The following is a 24614-nucleotide window of genomic DNA, read 5'->3' as shown; positions in this document are numbered from 1 at the left end:
AGGGTGGGTGGTCCTTATCTTTCAGGGCAGCCATATTGAAAAGGTCATGATCACAGCTGTTGCAGAGGGCAGATCTAGCACTGGTGGGGTGTGTTTCAGAGCTACTTCAGCTCAGTGAAAGGAAGAACCTTCTAGCAATAAGAGTTTTTCAACAACAATGAGTTCTATGGATGAGGCATTTCCCACAAGTGCTCAAGGAAAAGAAGAGTTTTCTTCACAAGTTTAGATTAGATAACTTCAGCAGGCCACCTGCTCCTTCCCCCAAATAATGCTCTCATCAGCAAGGTAATCTCTGGTCCTTAGGGGATGCTCTGCTCTTTTGTGCTCAGAAGAAATTCTCCATCACTTTTCTCATTACTCACAGCAGCATGGGCAAGCAGTTCTACAAGAAGAGTAGATCCACAGAACATCCTTATTGAGCTCTTTCTTCCCCATCTGCAAGTGGGAAGTGGAAACTCCACGAGGGCCAACTGCCCATGACACCAAACGTGGTCTTGAGTGACCAGACTTTCAGTTGAAACTGAAATTTCAGAATTTCATTGAATGGATTTCTAAAAGATTTGTGGAGATTTTACTGAATTCCAGACACTTGAAGCCACTAGATAGGGCTGAGAGTGGATTGGAAAACAGGTTAGATTGCTTTACAGAGTTCGCTGGAAGTCGGAAGGAGGGGAATGCCCACTGTCACCCAAGGCTGTGAGCTAGGAGACCAGTGAGAACAGGGCAGTTCACTCTGATGATGGGCAAGAGGAACTCAGGAAGGCCCCCTCAGGAATGGTGTGGGGGAAAGATGAGAAGAATTTTAAGGGGTGAATAAAAAGAGTGAGACGCAGGGTTGAGGAGCATTTGGGTAGATGAAACAGCGCTTCTGGCAAAAAAAAGTGAAGTGATGTGAAAGTCGCTCAATTGTGTCTGACTCTTTGCAACTGAATACTGGAGTGGGTAGCCTATCCCTTCTCCAGCGGATCTTCCCAACCTAAGAATTGAACCAGGGTCTCCTTCATTGCAGGCAGATTCTTTACCAACTGAGCTATCAGAGAATTCTCTTCTGGGAAAACGTGTGAGAGCAAATAGCACTTTGGGGGACTAGGAGTTTGGATCCCTGTGATGCAGTAAGTGGGATAGGCTTAGTCCCTCCCTGAGCCTCTCCTGCTTCTCAAAATTCCATACCACAGCCTGGAGTCCTCTCTGAGACCTCCAGGGTCATGAGCTCCTGGCAGCTGTTTCTACATTTTCATATGACTCACCTGCCCTGGGATGCATCAACCCTGTCTTAGGTTTGGTTCGATTTTCCAAGGCTGACTCATCCATATCTAACAGAACCTCTCTCTCTCTTGTTGACTTGTTTTATCAGGAAGTACATGTGGGGGTTAATAAGTCTCATCACCAGAATGTCCAGTCTGCAGTCTGCCATCCTTCACAAGCAGTAAACACTCCAACTAGGCTCAGTTTATCTTCACAAGGAGTGGGCACCTATTTCATAATCTCTGTTCTCCAACTGCTCTGTCCCCAGTCATGGGTAGCTGTCCCACGTGGCCTTGTTCACCATTTTGACTCCCCAGACATCAACTTTGGGGTCCTGTTGGCAGGATATGGCAGCATCTTGTGTTTGCTTTAACACATGTAGAGAATAAAAAGGGACTTCCCTGGTGGTCCAGTGGTTAAGAATCAGCCTAGCAATGCCGTGGATGAGGGTTTGATTCCTGGTCTGGGAACTAAGATTCCACATGCCGTGGAGGAACGAAGTTCATGTGCCACAACTACTGAGCCCATAGGCCACAACTAGAGAGTCTGTGTGCTGCAAGGAAAGATCCTGCATGATGCAACAAAGATCCTGTTGGCTGTACTAAGACCCGATGCTGCTAAAGCAATCAATCAATCAATAAAAAGAATAATGAGATCTCTACTCCCTTAGGAGACAGTGACAGAATTCCTCCAGGAATAAAGCTGTAGTTACTTAGAAATATGTCTGCTATGGTCTGAATATTTGTGTTCCTTCCAAATCCATATGTTGAAATCCTAACTCATAAGGTGATGTACTAGGAGGTGGGAGATGATGAGTTCACGAAGGTGGGGCCTTCATGACAAGAGACCCCAGAGAGATCTCTTGCCCCTTCCACCATGTGAGGACACAGTGAGAAGACTTCTGTGTAACCAGAAAGCAGGTGCCCATGAGACACAGAATCTGCTGGTGCCTTAATCTTGGATTTCCAGGCAACAGAACTGAGAAATACATTTCTTCTACTGATAAGCCACTCAGTCTATGGTATCTTGTTTTAGTTGTCAAGCGGACTAAGGTAATACTCTACTGCATCACTGGAGTTAGAAGGTGAAGCTCAGGGAATCCTGGCAGGTATGCTTTGCTCACTGTGTTGGGAAAGAATGGAGACAATGAATGGAAGGGGTAGGGTGCGGGGAGACCAGAGAATGAATGGAACGTTGTAGGATCTGTGTGTAGGGAACTGGGGAAGGGGGCTGATCTCTGGGCCTTGGGGTGACTGACAGAACAAGACCTGATGGCACAGAGGTGACCAGAGGCACAAGGAGGTGAATCTAAAACGGGCAGAGGTCATGGGCAGGCATGGGCTGTGGAACTGGGGTTTCTGTCAGCAGTGACCAGACAGGTGAGGAGCAAGGGCCCCCAGAGTCACTTCAGTTGCACCTACTTCTGTCTCCCAATCGTAGGTGCCATTAATAAGAGCAACTGCTCCATGAAACTTGTTACATGCCCTGCACCCAGGCTGAGTGCTTTACATGCATAAACATATTATGTCTCTTTAATCTCTACAGTATCCCTTTAAGGAAAGCACTAGCTTGATGACTGTTTGGCTGGGAGGAAAGTTGAGGATTAGCGACCACATGGCTGGGGAGTAAGGAGCCACACCTTGGGCACAGGATGAAGACCACTGCTCCTTCCTGTTACCAATGCTGCTTGCTGATGGACTGTCACTGTTTGTGTGCGAGCTGGGTGAACCTCTGCCTCCTTGGGAAACTCAACTGCCCCATGTTTAAGGGAGCAATAATGTCAGACCCAAGCTTGTGCTGGGGAGCGGGTAGGGGCTGGGGAGGGGAGGATTTGGAGTGGTGGGGGTGGGGGGGGTGGTGGCACACAAAGAAGGCAGCTGATATGCTTGCCATTTTCCTGAGAAGTGAAAGATGGGGTCAAGAACAGAGTCCAGGAGCCCATTCTCCAACCTGAGGCCATTTTTAACTTAGTCACAGCTCTCAGAGGAACAAAACAGAGAGGAAAGGCCAGAAAGCAGGGGACAAGGTTAATGAATAATGTACAGCTTGTAGAAGGATTACCAAGGGCACCCCCTGCAAACTGTGGTCTCCTCCTGGCTGACTTTGTCATTTGTTGTTTAGTCGCTCAGTTGTGTCTGACTACTGCAGTTGCATGAACTATAGCCAGCCAGGCTATAAGATTCTCCAGGGAGAACTGTCCATGGGATTCTCCAGGCAAGAATACTGGAGTGGGTTGCATTTCCTTCTCTCCAGAGGATCTTTCCGACCTAGAGATCCAACCTGAGTCTCCTGCTTTGGCAGGGTTCTTTACCATTGAGTCACATGTCATTCAGTTCAGTTCAGTTCAGTCGCTCAGTTGTGTCCGACTCTTTGCAACCCCATGAGTCGCAGCACACCAGGCCTCCCTGTCCATCACCAACTCCCGGAGTTCACTCAGACTCACATCCATCAAGTCGGTGATGCCATCCAGCCATCTCATCCTCTGTCATCCCCTTCTCCTCCTGCCCCCAATCCCTCCCAGAATCAGGGTCTTTTCCAATGAGTCAACTCTTCACATGAGGTGACCAAAGTACTGGAGTTTCAGCTTTAGCATCATTCCTTCCAAAGAACACCCAGGGCTGATCTCCTTTAGAATGGACTGGTTGGATCTCCTTGCAGTCCAGGGGACTAAGAGTCTTCTCCAACACCACAGTTCAAAAGCATCAAGTCTTCGGCGCTCAGCTTTCTTCACAGTCCAACTCTCACATCCATACATGACCATTGGAAAGACCATAGCCTTGACTAGACAGACCTTTGTTGGCAAAGTAATGTCTCTGCTTTTCAATATGCTATCTAGGTTGGTCATAACTTTTCTTCCACAGAGTAAGAGTCTTTTAATTTCATGGCTGCAGTCACCATCTGCAGTGATTTTGGAGCCTAGAAAAATAAAGTCTGACACTATTTCCACTGTTTCCCCATCTATTTCCCATGAAGTGATGAAAATCAATAACCTCAGATATGCAGATGACACCACCCTTATGGTGGTATCATGTGAAGAGGATGAGAAGAGAATGTGAAGAGGAACTAAAAAGCCTCTTGATGAAAGTGAAAGAGGAGAGTGAAAAAGTTGGCTTAAAGCTCAACATTCACATGTCATTAGACAGTCGTAAATAAACAGCAAAGGGCAGTGGTCCCAGAGATGTATGCAGGTCACGCAGGGCTTCTGTGATTCACAAGGGGTCCTCAGGGCAGGGAGACCAAACTCCCGGCGAACCTCAGCAGCCCCACTGGAAAGGAGTGAGTTCTCTTAGCAAGAACTTCAAGACAGTGTTGGGGGAAGGCAACTATGTTGGAAAGTTTTTTGAGTGTTGAGAGGGCAGCATGGGGGTTGGTTATATGTCAACTGAGAGATCTGGAAGGAGCACAGGAAGGAGCAAAAAAACAAAACAAAACAGAGAGAAGAATCAATCATAAAAAGAAATTCCTGAGGCTGCCTTGAATGCCAAAGACAGCACATTTTTTTTTTGGCCTGAGAAAAACATTCTTAATACAGCTCTGGAGGTGGTAGTTCCCTGAGTGATACAGATTAGTAATCAAATTAGTTTCAAGGCTGATGAGCCCATCCACAATGCTGGGACCTGGCCATATCAGCTCATGGATGGAGTTCAGCAAATGCCTTCTCTTGTCCATCACCTCAGTCTTTCAAGAACGGGGACCCAGGGAAGGCCGAAGTAAACAGGTCTCAGTTTGTTTTGGTTTCTTTCAGACGCTCAGTGTGATTCAGCAAACACAGATTGAATTAGTCCTCTACAGACCCATTGAGGGGCACGTGGGCACCATGCCTGTGATCTCCCAGGTTTCCAGTCTAATTGGGAAAGACAGTGTTATGGACAGAGTGTTTCCTGTTATGGACAGAGAGGCCTTCCCACTGCGCCCCACCCCCTCCACCCCACCCCATCCATATGTGAAAGCCCTAATGGCTCATGCAACTGTATTTAGAGATAAGGCTTTTACGGAAGTAATTAAGGATAAATAAGATCTTAAGAGGCTTTCCAGGTGGCGCTAGTGGTAAAGAACCTGCCTGCTAATGCAGGAGATGTAAGAGACATGAAGTCAATCCCTGGGTCAGGAAGATCTCTTGAATAAGGGCATGGCAACGCACTCCAGTATTCTTGCCTAGAGAATCCCATGGACAGAGGAGCCTGGTGGGCTACAGTCCATAGGGTTGCAAAGAGTGGGATGTGACTGAAGCAAACTAGCACACATGCAGGAGGTTTTAAGGGTGGGCCCTGATTGGATGGAATTAATGTCTATATAAGAAGAGCAAGAGAGACCAGAGTATGCTCTCCTCCCTCCTTCTCTCTTTCTCCCTCTTCCTCTCCCTCCCTCTTTCTTATACACACACATCCACCAAAGATAAATCAAGAAAGGACACACAAGAAGGTGGCCATCTCCAAGGCAGGAAGAGAGTCCTCACCAGAAACCAACCGTGCGGACAGCCTGACCTCAGCCTCCCAGCCTCTAGACCTGAGAAAATAAAGGACTGCTGTTTAAACCACTCAGCTGAGTTTGTTATGGCCACCACACTGACTCGGACAGAGGGCACACACGTAGTGAATGACAAAACAAGGCAGGAAGAATGTGCTAGCAGAGTCAGGAACAGAGTGCTGGGGATAGAGAGGATGGTGAGCTGAAGCCAGCCTGAGGCTGTGGGCAGGAAAGGCGTCATGTCAAAGTCTGTGGAGATGCGGTAGGTATTTCAACCTTGGTGGGCATCAGAACCATTTGGGGAGCGTTAAGGACAAAACAGAGCAAAACTAAAAGAGGGAACAGATGTCTGTGTGGGTCTGACTGCAGACAGACACAGGGGTTCCAGGGGAGCTCTAAGACACACCCCAAGTAACAGAGTGGTCACAACACACAGAGTGGTCCCCAGGCTAGCAGCATCACCGTCACTTCTAAACCTGTCAGAAACGCAGAGGGAGTTGGAGCCCAGTTGCCTGTGGCTTTTGAAAGCTCTCCAGCTGATTCTGAGGTGGCACTGACGGTTGATCAGTACCACTGTCTACTCCGCTGGAGGACCTAGGTTGCTTCCGCCCTGAAAGTTCTCCGAGGTACACGTGGCCTGGGGTCAGGAAGTCCTCTGCCCACCTGCCTCTTTCAGCAGCTGATGAGATTTTTCACATCCTGCTTTATCTGAACTCCTCTGATGTCCCTCATTTTCACCAGTGTTGGAAACCATCTCTAAATAAAGCACTTTTTCCTCTGCTCTTTTCCCTAAAATCTCCTCTGTCTGTACAAGTGTTTACTGAGCACGAGTTTGTAGCCTGACATTTGCTGAAACAGTGTCGGGAGACACAGGGGCAGGAGGCGAGGTCCCCGCCTTCCCCCATTCCATTGAACAAGGCGTGTACGTGTGAAAAAATAATTTTATCTCAAGATAACATGTGCCTGGCATAAGTGGAGGGTACAGCCAAGAACTCTGGGAGGAGGGGGGCTCGGGGGAGGTGGAGTGTGAGCTTCCATCCTGTGACAAATCCCTCTGCCCACCACTCCCCACCCAGAGTCTTCCGGTCCTGAATAGCCTACGTGTGCAAGCATGCTCAGTCTCTTCAAGTCGTGTTTTACTCTCTGCGACCCTATTGATGGTAGCTCACCAGGCTCCTCTATCCATAGAATTCAGTCTCCAGGCAAGAATACTAGAATGGGCTTGCCATTTCCTCCTCCAGGGGACCTTCCCGACCCAGGGATCAAACCTGTGTCTTTTACGTCTCTTGCATTGGCAGGCAGGCTTTTTGCCACTAGCGCCACCCGGGAAGCCCTGAATATCCTATACATCCCATAATACCTGTGGGACACCCTATTCCAACTGGAGGGGCCAGCAAGGGTGATGGGCATCCCCCTTGCTTTGCAGCAGGCATCCTCTCCTAGATTCCCTATTCCTGCAGCTTGAGTCTCACCCACTGCACCTGCCCACTGAAGGCAAGCTAGTTCCTCTTCCCCTGGCCAAGCCCCTCTCTGTCCACTCAGACCCCTCCTCACTGCATGAGGATGGATGTCCAGGGGAAGGAAACGAGAAGTAGGCTGTTTCTCAGAGCCAGCCCTGTGGGCCAGCCCTTGTCACCACCGTCTCTGGCCAGCCAGCGGTGTGGGGAGCTGTGACACCCAAGCTGACGACGGGAACTCTGGGCCATTGGCACGGCACCACTGCCGACCATAGCCATGCCCCAGAAATGCCTGTCTACAGGTCTCTGAGCCAATCCTTGTCTGCAGTTGGTGCAAGAGCCACTCTGGTCTGGGGCCAGAGTCCTCTTTCCCAAAACAAAAATCTGACTCGCTTCCCTGCTCGAAAACTCCTACGGCTACACATCCTATAGACACACTCTCTTATCTGTCTTGTTGCTTCTTGTTGCTAGAGAACAAAGTCCAGTGCCAAGTGACCATAGTAAAGTGCCTCTCTGCATCCCTCCAGCTTTATTCCCACTGCTGTCCGGCCAGCTCCAGCCTCCCTGAGCTGTTCTTAGCTTCCCAGATCATCCACACTCCTTGATGCCTTGTCTTTAAATTTGCTGTGCTCTCTGCCTGGTGGGGCACCTCCCTGCTCTTTCTCTGCCTGGTACACTCCTATCCATTCTTTAAAACCCTTCCCAGCATCACCTCAACAGTATAGCATTGTTAGCCTCCCCCGATAACATGGGTGGCCTTGGCCTTGTGTATCTACAGCGTTTGGCCATCGTCTTGCAGCCCATCTGGTTTTACTGCAGCTCTTGCATGGTTCTTTCATCTTGAGGATGCTCTCTTGTGCACCCTTGTAACCCTGGCACCTTGCTTATCACTTGGCCCAAGGCTGGTACTAAGTGATGAGGAGCTGGGCTTCAGATTCACCATGTAACACTCCCACTGATCCCACATTCTTAAAGAAGGAAACAGCACTTCAAGGAGGAAGAATACAGACTGTCCTTCCTTGAAGAAGTTTAACTCAAGATAAACAATCACATGGCGGGTAGGAGAGGGGAAGAGAGCTTAGACTCAGTCCCGCCTTGGCAAAGAAGTAAGGACTAGCTGTCACTGGAGGATGCTGGGACCCTGCCTAGGAATGGACTAAGTGGTGGAGGGACTTCCCTGGAAGTTCAGTGGTTAAGACTTCACCTTCCAATGCAGGGGTTGAAGGTTCGATCCCTGGTTAGGGAACTAAGATCCCACGTGGCAAAAACAACAACGACAAAAAAAAAAACCATAAATCAGAGGCAATATTGTAACACATTCAATAAGGACTTTAAAAATAAAAAAAATATACCTTTAAAAGAAAATAAAGTGGTGGGAAGGGACCCAGGCTTTGCCTGACTTACCAGATGTGCCCCCCATTTCCCTTAGGACCACTATCTGTAAAGGAAGGGGGGACCAGGCCCATCAACACTTCCCTTCATTACCTCTTGCTCTCTGATCCCAACTCCAGCCACACGCACTCCAGTAGAACTGCAGTCCTGCTGGGTCCAGGATCCCTGAGCTGTTCACAGCCTCCCAAACTGCCCATACTGTGGCTGTCCCTCTGTGGCTGCTGTGAAGGTCTTTCTAAAGAGCAGTCTCATCCATCACTGATTTCCCCTCTGGGGTCTGGGCCTCTAAAAGCCACCCCTCAAGTTTCCATCCCTGTCTGTCACTTCTTCACACGTCTGGCCACAACTTCCACTCTGGTCTTCCTGCCCGTCAATCTTCCTCTTTCCCTTCCTCACTGTCCCAGGTGGCACAGTAGCAAAGAATCTGCCTTCAATGCAGGAGATGTGGGTTCAATCCCTGGGTCAGGAAGACCACCTGGATAAGGAAATGGCAACCTACACCAGTATTCTTGCCTGGAGAACCCCATGGACAGAGGAGCCTGGTGGGCTACAGCCCCCGAAGTCAAAAGAGTCAGACACAACTGAGCAGCAGCAGCAATTCTCCAAACCCAGGAGGGCTATACGCTCCAGCTCACATGTGTCCTAAGGGAAGACGGGAAGGGAAGTATGGAAGGGCCAGTCTCTCTCTGAGGAGTCTGCTGGTGAATCACCAGGGAATGTGGTTTGTGAGGTGGTCAGGCCATCCCACCCCTGAGAAGCGAGGGAGAGAAGCCTCCAGGGCTAGACACCCCAAGTCCTCATGCTAGTGGGAAGAGCAGCGGTGGACTTGGAGCCTGATCAGGGCAAACCCAAGAAAACCCTTGTACCACGTCACATCCCTAAAGGCCCTGCTCCCCCGAAGCGTAGCCCTCAACCATGCAGTCCTGTTACGTGGCCTTTGGTTTCTCAACCACTTTCAGAAACCAGGCAGACTGTGCTTCTCCCATTTTAAAGAAGGTGAGAGAGACTGTCAGACAACAGAAAATCTAGTGTCTTGTTTCCAACTTGGAACTGCAAGTTTTCCAAAAAAATTAATAATTTATATATGATTCTATAGAGTAGAGATGAAAGACCAGTGCTGGTTTTCTCCATGAGAATAAAGAAGTAAAAAGGGCCAGATTGGTGTGGCTGCTTGATTGACTCTCTCATCAGCTTGCATTCCTTCCTTTGTTCATTCATTCATTCCTAAAGTTATTTATCCATCCATCCATCCATTCGGTCATCATCTGTTTTTAAATATGTGTGCTCTTTCTCTCCCCAGATTATCTGTCAGAAAACAGGAAGTTTGTATTCTAGTCCTTACATAATCTTTCATTTTATGGGCTGCCTTCACAATCAGCCTATTTTGAACAAGCTGGGAAAATATATTAGTTTGACGCCACTACAATAAATGTTAGTTTGGGCTGTTTACCAAGGTTACCCGATAGAACTGTTTTAGAGAAGAAGTGCAGGACTATAATGTAGATTTCACTTACAGTAATGTTTTTAAAGTTTATCTCCATATTACAGTACTATAATATAGATTCAGAAACTTTGTTTGAGGATATAGCCTCATAATTACAAGTGCTGAATTTTGTTAAAGACCATTTTTTCAAAAAGCAATGCACTAAGTAGTTATGCTCTAGACATCTAAAAGAAATATCTTCTATAGGGTTTGATTAAACATTTTTCCAAAGTGCTGTATGAATGGTCAATAAATACATGAAAAGATGCTCAACATCCTCAATCATTAGGGAAATGCAAATGAAAACCATGACAGGGTACTACCATGGCTACTGAGTGAAGTCATTCAGTTGTGTCCGACTCTTTGTGACCCCATGGATGGTAGCCCACCAGGCTCCTCCATCCGTGGAATTTTCTAGGCAAGCATACTGGAGTGGGTTGCCATTTCCTTCTCCAGGGGATCTTCCTGACCCAGGGATTGAACCCGGGTCTCCCGCATCTCAGGCAGACACTTTACCATCTGAACCACCAGGGAATCAAAATTACGGACAATAACAAGAGTCCCAAGAATGGAAACCATCACACATTGCTGATGGGAGTATAAAATGGTGCAGCGGCTGTTGAAAGCAGTTTGGTCATTACTCAAAATGGTAAACGTAGTTATCACATGGCCCAGCAATTCTACTTCTGGGTTTATAACTAAGAGAAATGAAAATATAAGTCTATGCAAAAACTTGTACATGAATGTTCCCGGCAACATTACTCATAATGCTCAAAAAGTAGAAACAACTCAAAAAGAGAAAAGAAAGAAAAAAGAAACAGCTCAAATGGGCATCAGCTGACGAACAGTTAACTAAAGTGTGGAATATACAAATAGGGACTAGTAACTGGAAATATACAGGAATGAAGGACCAATACACCCTACAGCATGGGTAAACTTTAAAAACGTTACTGGAAGCGAAAGAAGCCAGTCACCAAAAGACCTACGATTTGTATGAAATGTCCAGGATAACAAATCTACAAAAACAGAAAGCAGATGAGTGGTTGCCAGGGACTGGGAGGAGGGGAGAATGACGAGTGACCACTAACAGGATGAGGTTTCTTAGAGAGTGATACAAATATCATGCAATTAGACAGCCATGATGGTTACTCAACTCTGTAGATCCAAAATTCACCAGACTGTACATTTTAAAAGAATGAATTTTATAATATATGAATTCTATCTCCAAAAGGCTGTTCCTAAAAAACATACAAACATCTTCTGTGTTTATAAGAAATAGCCAACTCTCTTTAGACTGTTGGGACGGTGATATAGGCCACAACACAGTCAATTCAAAAAGTGAAGAGGACACTGGTGTCAAGATGAGAGTGAAATGTTGACTGTTTTGTAAACAGGGAGAGTTGGGGAAAAGCCATACTTTAAATGTAATATATTATTTTATATAAATAGCAAGTGCTTTAAAATGTGTGCCTCTAAAATTATACATTAAATATTTTGAAACGTTTGTGTGGCTCCTCTGTCCATGGGATTCTCTAGATAAGAATATTGGATTGTGCTGCCATTTCTTCCTCCAGGGGATCTTTCTGACCCAGGGATCAAACCCACATCTCCTGCATTGGCAGTCAGATTCTTTACCATTGAGACACTTGGGAAGTCCATTTTGAAATGTCTACATATTTACATTAGCTGTGCTGTACACAACCCTCCTTATCAGGAGACACATGTGCCCAGGCATGAAACATGTATGTATTAAATGTCAACTGTGTATCAAACACCATCTGTCCATTTCACTCTCAGTATAAACGCTGAGACCTGTGTTCTGACCTCCACAGAGCTTACAGCCTAGTTCACCTGAATTAAAACAGAGCTTAAGTTGGAGATCATTCCTTTAAAAATTGATAAAATTGATTACAAAACGCTGTGGGTTGTTTTTAATATTTGGTGGAGGGGTGCCATAGGTTCCCTGGAGCTTAGATGAAAGCTTTGGACTTTATTCTCATAAACATGTGCATTTCCTCAGAGGTGGAAATTATGCATCTTCCCCAAGGGTGTTCACGTGTGCAATCCCCCCTCAGCTCCTGCAGTACGCACACCATGCCCCAGATTGCATTCCTTACTGTGAGCTCATTCTTCATTGAATGCACCCGAATCTAGACCTGCTGTCCACTGTCTGTGTGTTTGGACACATGAACAATGAGGACTTCAGGAACTGGAGGCCTGGAGAGGATCCCAGATGATGTGGGCCCCTCGAGATGCATGGAGGGACCTGCCCTCCCTGCTTGAACTTTGGGAAGATCTACTGTGACCTGGTTTCGGAGAAGGCAATGGCAACCCACTCCAGTACTATTGCCTGGAAAATCCCATGGATGGAGGAGCCTGGTAGGCTACAGTCCATGGGGTCGCTGAGTCGGACATGACTGAGTGACTTCACTTTCACTTTTCACTTTCATGCATTGGAGAAGGAAATGGCAACCCACTCCAGTGTTCTTGCCTGGAGAATCCCAGGGACGGCGGACCCTGGTAGGCTGCCGTCTATGGGGTCGCACAGAGTCGGACACGACTGACGTGACTTAGCAGCAGCAGCAACAATTTTATAATATATGAATTATATTATAAATGTGACCTGGTTTACACACTGGGCTTTCCCCTAAGATCCATGTTGAAGAAGATATCCTCTGGTTAACAACTCCCAAGCCCCCTTATTCTAAGTACAAATAAAAACCCTGAGGCTTGAAGCGGCCCACCCAAGTGACTCACCCAAGGTCAAGTGACATGGAGGTGACTGAGCAGCCACTTCCTGGGTCTGCTTCCCAGGCAGCGCTCTCTCCGTCCCCACGCCTCTCCCCAGGAGTGAACTCAGGCTGGCTGCTAAGCGTTTAGCAAACAGGTACAGGAAAAGTTTTTCTAGACAGGGAGTCAGGTAGAGAAAGAGGGAGGAGGTCCAGAGGCCACTCTGGGGACCATGGAGAGCCACCCTCTGGACAGCTCTGTTGCAGCCACCATGACAAGCCCCAGGCCTGTGCACAAGTGGGTGGAAGTCCAAGTGGCTAAAAACTGTGGCTCTCATCACTCAGGATCTCCTTATCACTCAGGCTCTCAGTGGAGGAGAGACTCTTTTTCCAGCAACCAAAGCTCGAATCTTAAGTGAGATTCTCATTATCACCATGTACGTACTCCTGAAGCAATCACTTTGCCAACCTGTGCCTTGCAAATCTCTCCTGTATCCCCAAAGTGACTTCGCCCTTGACCAAAGCTTCTGGTCTTTTTTCCTACTCCCTGACTTTCTACTGTCACTCAGCCTGGCTAGAATGATTTCAAATAAGCAGGAAGATGAGAGGGAAAAGAAATCAAGGATCCAATGGATTAGAGACAGGAGCAGCTCAACAAAGGGATTATCAAGCTCTAAATCACCCATTCCCTCTCTCTGGGCTCTGGAAAACCTGCACATTCCCTGAGAGGCCAGGATAGCATCCTGACCTTAGGGGGTTGGGAGGGGGTAGGGGATGGTGGGTGGACATGGAGAATGCAGTCCTCTCTCTGTTGCAACCGGCTGTTGTGAAGCCCAGCACAGAAGAGGACAAAGATTGCATCTGGCCCCAGGGAGCCAAGCCAGATGAGTGTGTAAAGGAGGAAGATGGAATCTCCAACCCTTGGAATTTAAGGGAGTTTGGAAGGACAGATGAGTGGGTGGGGCTTGGCTTGAGCCCTGGGGGAGGAGTCTGATTGAAGAAGGGTGAAGGGGCTGGCAGTCCTGGCAGGTCGTCCAAGAGGATTTGGGCAGAGGTTTGATTTGGGCAGAGGTTTGATGGGGAAGCAGACCAGGCTACTTGGGGTGAAGGGCTTAGTTTGGAAAGTATGGGGAAGTTAGGAGAGAAGGTAAACGGAGGTGAGATTACAGAGGGCATTAAACAGTAGATGTAAGGGATGCAGATCTGCCTAGAGGCACAGAACCTTCTGAGGAATCTAGAAGCAAGGAGAGGAAGTGAGGTAATATCCGGTGATATCAGGTAACATGGCTCAGACTAGAGTAGGGGCATGGGAAGTGGGAGGAAGGAATGAGAGGCACGAAGAAAGAATATGCAGGATTAGTGATGGGTAAGATGTGAGCAGAGGAGAAAGGGGAGATAACCCAAAGTTTCTGACTAGGAGAACTACAACTGCGTGCCCAGGAGAGCTGCAACTTTGTGCAGAGGAGGCAAGCCAGAAGGCAAGGCTTTGGGGTAAGAAAACAGCAAGTTTTGTTTTTCAACCTGCAGCATTGAAGATGAGTTACTCAAGTGGACATCTCTTACAGTTTCTTAGAAGTGGAGAGCTGAAGCAAGGGAGAAGGATCAGGCAGGAGGAGGGAACCAGGAGTCGTCTGAAGTGATGAGGGTGGATTGGAGGTGGTAGATAGAGCTGCATGCCTCTCCAGAAGGCTGCCATTACAGAGCTTGCCATAGGATCTCGAGACAGGATGACAGTGCATCTCCACCAAAGATGAGGTCCACGGGAAATGGCTTACATGTGAACCAAGAATGTGGAGGAAGGAGAAGACTAAGGGGAATGACGAATTATTTATATAACCTAAACAGTTTGATGCTCCCATAAATGCTACATCTTTTAAATCCACGTCAGGACCAATTTCAATTCAGAGAACACAGAAGCCTCCGACTAACCAGCAGACACTCTCCAGGACCTGCAAATCATCCCAGATCACAGAATTTATTCGGACTCTTGAGGCAGGAGCTGTAATAATAGACTCCTTCATGCCCCTCTTTCCAGGTCAAGCTCTCTTCTTTCTGATCTACTTTATACACTGCTGCATAAACCTGATTATTAACCCTTTACTCATGTTCAGAACAAAGTCCAGTGGCTCCCAATGGCCTGTAGAATCATGTCCAATCCCTCAGCCACCATGTTCCAACCTTATCTTATTCTCCACCCTTATCTTAATCGCCCTTTGATACTCTTGGCTCCAGCCAAAATGAGTCATTCAAATCATGCCTTCCAGCCTCCCTCTTATTCATGCTCTTTGACCACAACCACCATCCCATGTTTCCAGGGTTATACTCTGGACATCTCTTGAGAGCTTTTTCAAATGCCACCTCATCCAGGAAGCATTCCCAGACTCCCAAGACAGAATAATTCTCTCTGTTTTCTGACCTCATTGTACTTTATTGGTGCCTCCTTTATGGAATCAAAAGTCCCTATCTGGTCTCACAGTTATTTATCTTTATGTATTATGGTCAGGAATATCCCCCAGAGAAGGGAATGGCTTGCCCACTCCAGTATCCTTGCCTGGAGAATCCCATCGACAGAGGAGCCTACAGTCCATAGGGTCGCAAAGAGTCAGACACAACTGAGAGACTAACACTTTCACTTTCATTATGTCCCTAAGAAGACTGTAAACTCTTTGAGGAAAGATACAATCCTTCAAACTCGGGGAAATAATATACTCTGTGAGTGACAAGGGGGCTGAAGGAGGGGAGAAATGTTGAATAAACGCCAAGAATGAGTCACAAGTGCGAAAACTCAGGCTTTGAGAGGTTACATAACTGGCGATGTCATCTAGGGGAAAAAGTGACAGATCAAGACTCAACCCACGGGGATTCCCTCATGGTCCAGTGGATAGGAATCTGCCTGTCAATGCAGGAGATGTGGATGGGTTTGAACCCTGGTCTGGGAAGTTTCCACATGCCATGGGGAAGCTAAGCCCATGCTCCACAACTACTGAGCCTGCGTTCTAGAGCCTGGGAGTCACAGCCACTGAAGCCAGGGCACCTGAGAGCCTGTGCTCTGCAACAAGAGAAGCCACTGCAGTTAGAAGCCTGTGAACCTCAACGAGGTAAAAACCCACACAGCAACGAAGACCCAGCATAGCCAAAAAATAAATAAATAATAAGAAAAAAAAGACTCAACCCATGTCTTTCTGACCCAAACTCTTCATTTTTCCAGGAATCATGCCTGGGGTGTCTTATGGGGCAACTTCACACAAGTCAGGTGTTTAGCTCAACAACCCTGTCAAACTTGCAGTACTATTTCTTCATTTTGAAAGAGAAAAGCGAAGTTACTTTGCCTGAAGTCACACAGCCAGTGACTGGAAGAATCTGAACCAGAGCCGGGTCTCCTGACCCCTGACCGTTTTCCCACTCACCCAGGCTGACAATCTGCCAGTGCTGAGCTGGGGACTTGAGAAGTTCAGCTGGGGACAGCCACTCACAACTGGCTCAACAGGCATGGCCGTGTTTCAGTGCCTGGTGTCTATGTCATAGCAAACACAGGTAAGCCGATGCTGGTAAGAGCATCTTCGAAGGTGCTGGAGTATCAGATCTCTGGTTACCTGCTGGAGCAGGAGCTAAGGGTGGGAAGAGCATACACCTGAGCCAAAGAGAGAGGAGCTGGGTTCTCACCCTCAAAGCTCCTGAAGAACAAAGAGACTACTTAAGGCTAGAGAGGAAGTTGGGGGGGGGGGTTGTTGAGGAGGGACAATTGACATTAATTTAGAAACCCGGAAAACACATGATGCTCCAAATGGCACAGACCAGAGGAGGGACCATTCTCTCACTGGTGGGAAGTGGTACCCATGCCCTCAGAAGAGCAAAACCTGAACTCGGAGTAAAATTCCCCAATGGGCCTGTTAGGGGAAGCACACTGACTGAAACCACCCACCCTGACCAGGCACCATAGTAGCCATTTGTGTGTGTTATTTTACGGCAGGAGATCTTGTCTTAAACTAATAGGCCACCCCCAACCAGAAGAGTTGGGGAAAAGTCAAAAGGAGATGCCACGTGTCCAACTACCTCCCAGAATCCTTTTCGCTGACGTCCATCTTGGCTGAGCAACGTGTGAGCCACCAGGAAGGACCCTGAGCCAGAACGATTGGCCAAAGACAACCTAGAAACAAATCCCATCACCATAAAACCTGAGACTGTGAGTCACGTGGCAGAGCAGTTCTCCTGGGTCCTTGTACCCTAATGCTGTCTGCCCAGGCACCCCTTCCCAATTAAGTCTCTTGCTTTGTCAGCATGTGTGTCTCCTCAGACAATTCATTTCCAAGTGTCAGACAAGAGCCCACTCTCGGGCCCTGCACGGGTCACCCTGCATGTGTCCCAGGGGGATTGCAACAGCCGGGGAGTCAGCAAGCCAGCTGGAAGACTGTCAGAGAAAAAAGGGGCATGAAACAGGGTGCCCTCAAAGTTGTTGGGAGAATTGGTCTATTGAAAGGGAGATAGTCCACGAGACAAAAACTAAACCCAGGAGCAAGCTCTCAACACCAGGCCAGTGGATTCCTTGAACTCTTGTCTAGGCAGTGATAGTGCCAGGTCCTGTGAGGGAGAATTTCAGGACACAAAAGGGAAGAACACAGAAGAGGAGGAAAATGTTAGTGGAGGTCACCAGGATAGAAAAGGGGAAGGTTCCATTCCAAGGCACTGGAGGTGGCTGATCTCGGTTCTAATCACACTGACTGGCTGCCTTTAGTGCTGGATAAGGTCAGAGCTAGCTGGGGTCTGCAGCCTACCCACAGCCCACCCAGAGGGTCACTTGGAGACAAAATCTTGCACCGCTATCAACCCACTCCTCGGGTCTAGGTAAAAAGTACATCGGAGCACACAGTCTCCAGCCTGCTCTCTTAATCAAACCATCATCATGAGTAATAATTATACCCTGGGAAACAGCAGAGTGACTAAAAAAGCTGCACCCCTCCCCCAACACCACCCCCTCACACGGCTCAGAGCTTTGTGCTGGGTGCCTAGCACCCCGGAAGCTGAAGCCACCATTTTCTCCTGTCGGCCCTCTGTACACCTTCAGTGACCGTACAGGCTCTAGTGTCTGATGCGTGGGAGTAGAAAGGCTCTCAGTTGGCTAAAGAGCTGATCCTGCCAGGCTGCTAAAAGAGTGAACTGGGGGCAGGAGTAAGGGGTACAGGTTGGGGGCAAGACGCAAATTCTTTCTCATATGTGATTGCGTGTTGGTGAGACAGTCCATGTGAGAAGCTGATTTCAGCCCCTCAGAAGAAGGACTTTATCACCAGGAAAAAAAAAAAAAGCTCCTTCCCCATCAGCTCAGATTAACTCTAAATGTAAATACAGAATGATAAGGAGAGCTGACACTTATGGGATGCCTACCATGTGCCTGATAAAGGACTGAATGTCTTATGTACGGTCAAGGCGATGAAGCTGGTGCATAAGTCCATCTGGGAGATGAAAACACTGGACTAGTCCATCCAAGTTGGAGGGCCTCCCAAGTGGCGCTAGTGGTAAAGAACCTGCCTGCCAATGTAGGAGACATAAGAGACATGAGTTTGATCCCTGGGTCGGGAAGATCCCCTGGAGGAGGGCATAGCAACCCACTCCAGTATTCTTGCCTGGGAAATCCCTTGGACAGAGGAGCCTGGCAGGCTACAGTCCATGGGGTCACAAAGAGTCAGACACCACTGAAGTGACTTAGCACAGCACAGCAGTCCATCCAAATTAGTAAACGTCCACTCCCCCAGCGCCCTGACTGCCTGCCTGGTCCATCCCCCAGGTTACCCATGAACACTGACACAACGGGCTGGGTTCTGTTAGATTCCTGCCCAGGCCTTAGTAGCTGTTAACATTTTGACTATTACTCCTGGTATCCCCTCACAGAAAGCCCTGTCATCGTCTCCATCTCAGAGATGAGGAAGAGAGGGTGACAGGGCTTAGCCAAGCCAATGTCATACCACGAGTCCCAGAGCTGAAGCTGGAACCTGGGCTGGCTGACCAAGTCCAGGCTCTGGCCCACAGAACCACCAACCATATTAGTGTTTCGGAGACCATTACCCATCTCCCTGCTCCTCCCCTTTTACTCTAGAACTGGCCCAGAGTCTAAGAGAAACTCTCGATCAGGAGCCAGCAAGAACTTGTGTTAATTACCACCCCTTCTGCCCGCACACCTTGGCAATTGCCGATCTCTACTCCAGCCGCCTCGGATTATCCATATCTATTCCATTTACCTGGGAGGCTGGGACCACATGGTCCCCGAACCTAGGACTCCTGGGCAGGGAGAAAATTAGGGATCGGGAGACCTACCATGCAGGGTTCGCCCAAGATACACTCCTTCCCCTCCCCTACCTCAATTGTACTTAATAGTATGTGAACACACGGAACTCCTCCATCATCCCAGGGGGCTTATGGGCTGAGAGACACACTTTTCCAGGGTCCTCTGAACCAGGGAAAATGGGTGGGAACTGTCATAGGAGGCTGTAGGCTGACACATGTCGGGGTTTGTGTCCGTGAGGCACGAGTGACGCTAGGACAGGCCACATGGTGCCCAGTACCCGAAGATCTTCCATAAGCTGGACACTGCTGAGTCCAGGCTAGAAGTATGGGATGAATGATGTCCACGGAAAGATCTGCTTGGTCCAAGAACTGCACTCACATCAACAGTCACTAGGTGTGGATTGGCTGTTTCCCTTGAGAAGGTAATAGTGGCCTCCTCAACCCACTACGCACACGGATATGAGGGTTGGACCATAAAGAAGGCTGAGTGCCGAAGAATTGATGCTTTTGAACTGTGGTGCTGGAGAAGACTCTTGAGAGTTCCCTTGGACTGGAAGGAGATCAAACCAGTCAGTCCTAAAGGAAATCAACCCTGAATATTCATAAGAAGCAGTGATGCTGAAGCTGAAGCTCCAATACTTGGGCCACCTGATGCGAAGAGCTGACTCACTGGTAAAGATCCTGATGGTGGGAAAGATTGAGGGCAGGAGAAGAAGGGGGCGACAGAGGATGAGATGACTGGATGGCATCATCGACTCAGTGAACATGAGTGTGAGCAAGCTCGGGGAGATGGTGAAGGACAGGGAAGAGTGCCATGCTGCAGTCCATGGGGTTGCAAAGAGTTGGACACGACTTAGCTACTGAACAACAACAGCCCGCTACAAGGGGTCTATAGCAAATTTAGGGATTTCTGGGGCTTCCCTCATAGCTCAGTTGGTAAAGAATCTGTCTGCAATGCAGGAGACCTGGGTTCGATTCCTGGGTCAGGAAGATCCCCTGGAGAAGGAAATGGCAACCCACTCTATTCTCTGCCTGGAGAATCCTATGGACAGAGGAGCCTGGCAGGCTGCAGTCCATGGGGTCGAAAGAGTCAGACATGACTTAACAACTAAACCACCATCACCAAGTAAGTTCAGTGATACAGATGACTCTTCTGTGGAATTGACCATGGTCTAGATCATGCAGACATGCGGGACAAATGCATATTTATCTGAGAGTGGGCTCCTTGGAACGTGTCACCAGTGGAACACCTGTAACCATCTCACGGCACAGAGTTCCTCTAAATACTGTTTGGCAAATGTTGCTCTAAGAGCTGGGGACAAAATGCTTATCACTGGGCAGGAGGATGGGTAGATTCAGCCACTGGAAAGAGAGGCCATTTTTAACCCAGCAGTTCTCATAGGGAAACACACTTTCCATTTCCTCTTTCTCTTAACAGATTCTTAGCTCCTTCCAGGTTCCCTTTCAGAATGCCAGTAAATTTGCCCTTACAAACACCCCCATAAAAGTCAAAACAAGGCATCCTTACTTCTACCCCTGAGCTCTATTTTCCTAATAAGTTACTCAGTATAAAATTGGGTACATTGGGCTTCCCTGGTGGTCTAGTGGTTGACTGCCAATGCAGGGGACACAGGTTCAATCCCCAGTCTGGGAAGATCCCACAGGCAGCAGAGCAACTAAGCCCGTTCACCACAACTACTGAAGCCAACACGCCTAGAGTCTAAGCCCGAACACAGCAACAAAGAGTAACCCCAGCTGGAGGCAGGTAGAGAAAGTCCAGGCACAGCAATGTAGACCCAGTACAGTCAAATAAATAAATCTTTAAAAATATAAAAATGGGAATATTGACAGCCAAATTTTATGGCACATTTGTCTCTGTCAGCCACTGTGCTAGCTGTTTACCTGGATGCTCCCTGTTACTTCACTCACATTTCCTTTTAGTTGATTCTTTGAATCATTCCCCTCCCCTCACCCCCCTCACCCCACCACCAGTGTCCTCCAATAGAAGAGCTGGTTATCTCTTCCCCTGAAGCAGGGCATCTAGGCAGCAGGTCAAAGACAAAGTTGAAAAATGAGCCAGGCTCTCCCTCTCAGAAGCTAACCCACTCTCTCCCTCGGAGCGAAATCCCCACCACATATTTCCCCTGGGACCTCTGTGTGCTCAATCACTCAGTAGTGTTTGGCTCCACATGACCCCATGGACTGTTGCTCACTAGGCTCTGTCCGTGGGATTTCCCAGGCAAGAATACTGGAGTGGGTTGCCATTTCCTATTCCAGGGCAACTTCCTGATCCAGGGATCGAACCCACATCTCCTGCATTGGCAGACAGATTCTTTACCACTGTGCCACCTGGGAAGACTTTGGTACCTCTGCTGCTGCTGCTGCTGCTGCTGCTGCTAAGTCGCTTTAGTCGTGTCCGACCCTGTGCAACCCCATAGACGGCAGCCCACCAGGCTCCCCCGTCCCTGGGATTCTCCAGGCAAGAGTACTGGAGTGGGTTGCCATTGCCTTCTCCATGCTACCTCTGAGCACTCAATAAATAAAAACAGAAATAAATGAGCCCCAAGTCCTTTGAGGATGCTACTTTGGTCACCCCCGGAAAAGTGTTACAAAGATTAATATCTACCACTTTTTCTTCAGCATTCCCTGGGTAATTTACATACATACCAGGGATTCAGCCTATAACCTGGACAAACAGGTACTCTCATCCTCATTTCTGAGAAGAGGTTCTGGGGCTGTGAGGAGCTAAGTGGTTGATGGGGGTCTCACAGCAGGCAGGTGGCCAAGCTGGCATTTGACCAGGTCCACTCAGCTCCAAAGACTAAGGAATTGTTTTTGTTTGGTTTTGTTTTTAAGAGACAACATGGTCAATTAGTGGACAAGCCCCAAAGTGGAATCTAGGAGGACTGGCTACAAGATGATATGTCCTGAGACTGTTCCCTTGGTGCCTGCACACTACCCACCCCTCACTTCCAAGCACAATAGCATCCTCGGCTTTCTCTCAGACCAGTGGTCCCTAGCCTCTGGGATCTAATGCCTGGGGATCCAAGGTGGGACTGATGTAAAAGTCATAGAAATAAAATGCACAACAAATGCGCTTGAATCATCCTGAAACCATACCTCCCCCCTTCCCAGTCTGTGGAAAGATTGTCTTCCATGAAATGATTACCTGGTATGCAAAAGATTGGGGACCACTGTACTGGAAGACAGGTGCCAGATAAAATACCAGACGTCCTGTTACACCTGAATTTCAGATCAACAGTGAATAATGTTTTAGTACAAGTATGTCCCAAAGAGTGCATGGGACATACTCGAACTTGACAAATACACCGTTGCTTATCTGAGATTCAAATCCAAGTGTTCCGTATTTTCATTTGCTAAATCTGGAAGCCCCGCCCTTGAGTCAAGTCAGAGGCTGCTGGCTCTAGGGCCTGAGTGACAGGAGTTGCCATGGCAGCCCGAGCAGACCCTCCTGGAGCTTCTCTCCCCACCTCTGCAGCGTCACTTCGCCCCTGCACTCTCCACGCACTGAACACCCCGAGCTCCTTTCAGTTTTCTGGGTGCGTCATGCTGTTTCTGGCCTCCAGTCTCAGCACTTGCTGTGCCCTGTGCTGTTTATCCCCCTCTTTCCCTCCCGGACTAATTCTACTGATCCTTCATGTCTCCGCTTAGAGCCACTTTCACCAGGAAGCCTTCCTGGATACCCTGACCAGTTAGTTCCTCCCACAGTCCCCAGAACTGGGCGGTCAGCACCTGCTGCTTTCGTCCCCACAGCACTGCTGGTGGGTGGGGGCGTTGGGGGGGTGCGGATGGTGCACACCGTGGTCCCCGACGCCCAGTGCTAACACCTGGCCTGGGGTAGGAAGTCAGCCAGTGTGTACAGAATGAAGGAATGAGAGCCCAGTGTCCTGCCAGAGCTTGTCTCTTGGTGTGTCTACTTCCCTCCCTCCGTCCATCTTCACTCACTTTTTCATCTCTGCCTCCTCTCACCCGCCCCCAGAGGAGTTGTGAAATCTGGGGTTAGGTCCACAACTGCATTCCTTGCCCTCGAGGGAGGGGCCTCCTCCTGCCCCTTCCCTCATCTTTGGCACCAACTGCCCCTGAGGGCTCATGTCCAGCTACAGGTCGGGGGAAGCTCTTCTCTGCTCTGGCTTCTGAGTGCCCCTGGTGAGTGTCCCCTGCGTCCCAAATTCAGTTCCTTCCTCTCCTGACCCTTGGAGGAGTCTAACTGGATTGAGCACCAAGTTTGGGGTGCAGGGAGTAGAGAGTGTCAGATGGCTGAGGGTTAGGGCAGTTGGTGGGGTTCTTGCTGGGCTCAGAACAGCACCCATATGCTGCCTGTTTGCCCACGCACCGCCTGCCAGGAGGAGAAGGCGGCAGGGAGCTTAACTCTTTAGAGGTATTCCCAAGTAGTTTCACAGAGACCCAGGGCGGCAGCGGGTGTTAACTTTAGTCCCCCAGGGCACACAGGTACTCTCTCTCTCTCTCTTTCTCTCTCTCTCTCTCTCTCACACACACACACACACACACACACACACACACACGAGTCCTGCCTCTACGCCCTTGCAGAGCCCTGCTCGCTTCCAGTCGGGGGTGCAACATACAGAAGATGCCTCGTGGGGTGGTCAGGTGGGGGAACAAGAATCCAATGCGGGGAGCCGCGGGGTGTTCATGGGCCCGTGACCGGGGTGGGCGCGCTGTCTTCAGGGGCAGGGGCGGGGGGTGGGGGTGCAGCGCGGGGCGCAGGCAAAGGCTCTAAGGCAGGAGTGGAAGGTGGATTCTGAAAGCTCTCTGATCTGACCTTTGCAGGCAGGCGGCCCTTCTGAGTCCTCTCATCATAACCCCGGCCTTCCCTGTCTGAACCCGATAAGAGAACTAAGAGGGGAAAGAAAACACCCTTGAGTTTCAAATTAACTCCCCAAATAGACTCCTTCTCCCTCTGGCCGAGGGCTAGCCGGCCCAGAGGCTCCCACATCTGGGTCCGCGGTCCGGGAGTCGCCCCCCACCCCTCCTTCGTCCAGCCTCCAACTTCTGGCCGGGCGCTCGGCGCCGATCGATCGCGGGAGGGGACTCACTCGGGGCGAAGCGCCGGCTCCAGTGGCGGCGGCTGCGGCTTCTCCTCTGCTCGGCCAGGTGCGGCGGGGGCTAGGCAGGTAAGGGGCGCTTCCGAAGGGGCTCGCGGCGGCTCGGGAGGCCTCCGCTGAGTAAGAGCGCTGACAGGTTTGTGTTTTCCCCTTCTCCTCCTCCGGCTTAACCACACCCCTGCCGCTCTCCTCCCCACTTCCTTAAAGGGTGGGGTGTGTTGTCTGCGGTGTGGAGCGTGTGTGGCTCCAGCCTCTTACCATAAACTCTGAAATAGACGCCGCTGCCAATTCCCGGAGCTGCACGTGCCCACCTGGGAAGGGGCCGTCTCTGCCACCCCCAACCCCACGTGGGGTCTCCTGATAGTCTTTGTCACCACCGCTTCCACCTCGTGAGCAGTTGAGCACCCCCAATTCCACCCCTCCTCGCTCTCCCTTCCTCTCCACTGGGAAGCTTTCCTCTTAGCTCCCAGGTCTGTTGCAG

General features: G+C 49.2%; 1 protein-coding gene across 3 annotated transcripts in view; it reads right to left on the bottom strand.

The window, feature by feature from the left end:
- The window catches only part of PTK2B (protein tyrosine kinase 2 beta), a 138899-nt gene extending 114586 nt beyond the window's left edge, over positions 1–24313 (bottom strand). For 2 of the 3 annotated variants that reach the window (XM_019966392.2, XM_019966393.2), the window contains exon 1: positions 24125–24302. The gene's annotated coding sequence lies outside the window, so the exon portion shown is untranslated. Of the gene's footprint in view, positions 1–24124 lie in introns of all 3 variants that reach the window. The other variant, XM_070794966.1, reaches the window with a different exon arrangement.
- Between the last annotated feature and the right edge of the window lie 301 nt (positions 24314–24614).

The sequence above is a fragment of the Bos indicus genome, chromosome 8 (genome assembly GCF_029378745.1).
Source record: "Bos indicus isolate NIAB-ARS_2022 breed Sahiwal x Tharparkar chromosome 8, NIAB-ARS_B.indTharparkar_mat_pri_1.0, whole genome shotgun sequence".
NCBI classification, from domain to species: Eukaryota; Metazoa; Chordata; class Mammalia; order Artiodactyla; family Bovidae; genus Bos; species Bos indicus.
Note: the sequence above shows the minus strand (reverse complement) of the source record. Positions and strands in the feature narration are given on the sequence as shown.